Genomic DNA, 2902 nt, shown 5'->3' with positions numbered 1-2902 from the left:
TGGCAAGATGTTCTGCTCCTGAATCAGCTGGGTGGGTCTTGCCTCTAGCCTCTTTGCAGGGAATTCTGCTGAAGGGTTCCATGCTGGGCCTGCACTCTGGGTGGAATGAGGATCCGCAGGCCCTGGGTCGTCTCACTCATTTGTCAGACCACGCTCTGGGTCTATTCAGGATCTGGCAGGTCCCGGGTCGTCTCACTCACTCGCCGGGTCTGGGCTCTGGGTCTATTCAGGATCCCGTGGGGCCCAGGAAAATTGTTGCTTTTAATTGTTTGTTTGTTTGTTTGTTTGTTTACTGTATGCCAGTGTCTGGTTTGTCTTTAAATCGTCAACACTGCTGTGGTTTGTTTTCTTCTCTGTGTGTGGTGCTGGGGATTGAGCCCCCAGAAGAAGGCTGGACATGAGGAAGTCTCTCAAATATTATGCTGGGTAGGTTAAAGGGATAGAACCACCGGAACAATCAACCCCAAGGCCATATCACAAGCAGACAGAACCTAACTACAGAGATCTCCACAGTAGCGACAATTTTAACCCTAACTGATTTTCAAGTCACAATGCAAGAATAACAGAGATCTGAGAAACAAGACAAGCTGCATCTCAAGACTCCTGCTTCCCAAAAGCTGATCTCACAAACCCTGAAGTGGGCCACCGCCTCGCCAGCCGGGGTGGCTGTGGGGCTCCGGGAGGGCAGAGCTAGGCTCACCTGCGGGGAGCCGGTCGGGCTCTCGGGGCCCGCCGAGGTCAGCGTGATCCTGCTGGATATCAGCGGTACCACGACACCGACTGCTTTCGTGAAGGATGTTTTATTTCCTTACATCAAAGAACATGTGTGGGAATATCTGCAGCCACGCGGGGAGGAGGAGGAGTGTCGGCAGGACGTGAGCCTTCTGAGGAAGCAGGCTGAGAAAGATGCCCACCAGGACAGTGCTGTTCTGATCCCCACGGAGTCTGGGGATGGGGTGGATGACCTCCAGCAGACGGTCCAGGCTGTGGCAGAGAGTGTGCGCTGGCAGGCGCCTCTGGACCAGAAGACTGCAGCGCTCCAACGGCTGCAGGGCCACACGTGGAGGGCAGCGTTCACAGCTGGACACGCGAGAGGAGAACTCTTCGCAGATGCAGGGCCCGCAGTCAAGAAGCGGAAAGCAGCTGGAATGAAGGTGTATGTCTATTCCTCAGGGAGCATCGAGGCCCAGAAACTGCTATTCGGGCATTCTATAGAGGGAGATACTCTTGAGCTTTTTGATGGTCACTTTGTCACCAATATCGGACACAAAAAGGAGAGTGAGAGCTACTGAAACATTGCAGATAGCATTGGTGCTCAACGAAAAACATCTTGTTTCTGACAGATATTACTTTAGAGGCCAGTGCTGCGGAGGAAGTGGATGTGCACGTAGCGGTGGTGGTGAGGCCCCGGCGCACTGGGCTGACAGACGATGAGAAAAGGAACTACCAGCTCATCAGCTCCTTCAGTGAGCTCCGCCTGCCCTCTGCCACGTAGACAGGGTTTCTGAGGACCCTCAGCTGCCTTTAGTCTAACGGTAAAGATGTTCATTGAAAATGAAAGTTATTTAAAAATACTTTATATGGAGACCTTGCTTAAGACGGTACGTATCCCTTACTGAAAGCAAATCATAGTTGGTAGAAGAAATTACTAAACTACAGATCATGTATGTTGGTTTTATCAGATCGTTACCACAAAGGAAAGCCAGTTTTGAGATATTCAAAAGTCTTGTCTTAAAAGCCGCAAATAATGCCAGAGAAATCCCGAATAATAATTCATTGTCCCTGTGTATGTGAGTTGCAAGATTATGACAGCTGCATTTCACACTTGCCTCCCTGTGTGCAAATGAAAGAGCTGACCTGTTTCCGTTCAAGTGGAGCTTTGATCAGTCAAGTGTTCCTTATGGAATAAGAGATTTGCTGATCTCACGGTTCCCACAGCAAATGTGCACTCTCTTCTCAATGAAAATGCATACTGATTCAACAGCTGAAAGAGAAAGGTGATGATGAATGGTTAGTGGAACAGCCCTAGTCCTTTTGGCTGCTATCCCAGATTTTCTAGTTGCCTTTCCTACTATGTCTTAGCACAGTTTGAGAATACATGTTAATTGCTATTTACTATTTTTTAAAACTTTACTGAAATTGGCCCATAACACCAAAAAAAGTGCTAGTATGTAATATTTTCCTCTGAAATAAATGTGAGAAATGTAATTTTATAACAGCGTTAGTTATCTTACTTCAGTTATAAAATAATTTCATGTCAGTCTCATGTTGTGATCAATAAAAGCATTTTTTCTCTTAAAAAAAAACCTGAAGTGCAGGAGACTAGGCAAAGACCTAAAAACCAGAATGGTCTAAATGTGTGAAGAGATTAAAAAATATAAGCAAATGTGTAATGTGCTTACTAGCATTAAACAGCATGAAACCATTTTGCCAAAAAAATGTTCAATGAGCTTGAAGATGAGACAAACAATCAACTAACTGAGTTAGGTAAGCAAATACAAGACAAGAATGACCACTTGGGAAAAGAATTAGAAACTATGAGAAGAAGGCATGAAGAGATAGATGACATGAAACATTCAGTGGAAAACACAGGTAGCAGACTTGCCCAACATGAAGGCAGTGTCACAAATAGAAGATGAAGAGGGCACAGTAGATCATAAACTGAATGATACCCTGAAAATGCCATGGAGAACCATGCAAGTTGGATCCAACAGCTTCTAGATGACTCCAAAATGTTTGAAATCCAACCTCAGAATTATAGGAATAAAATAAAAATGAGAGGATGACTCAAAAGGTATTAAAATTTGTTCTCTGAAATCATAGCAGAAAATATTGCAAATCCAGTGAAAGAATTCAATGTTCAAGTACAAGAGGCATACGAAACCCCAAATAGCCATGACCA

General features: G+C 45.2%; 1 pseudogene; it reads left to right on the top strand.

Annotated features, from left to right (window-relative positions):
* Window positions 1-1539, top strand: part of LOC101575542 — a 10988-nt pseudogene extending 9449 nt beyond the window's left edge.
* The last annotated feature ends 1363 nt before the right edge of the window (window positions 1540-2902 follow it).

The sequence above is a fragment of the Octodon degus genome, unplaced genomic scaffold, assembly GCF_000260255.1.
Source record: "Octodon degus isolate 3935 unplaced genomic scaffold, OctDeg1.0 scaffold00218, whole genome shotgun sequence".
Classification (NCBI taxonomy): Eukaryota; Metazoa; Chordata; class Mammalia; order Rodentia; family Octodontidae; genus Octodon; species Octodon degus.
This window is presented reverse-complemented; position numbering and strand designations above follow the sequence as displayed.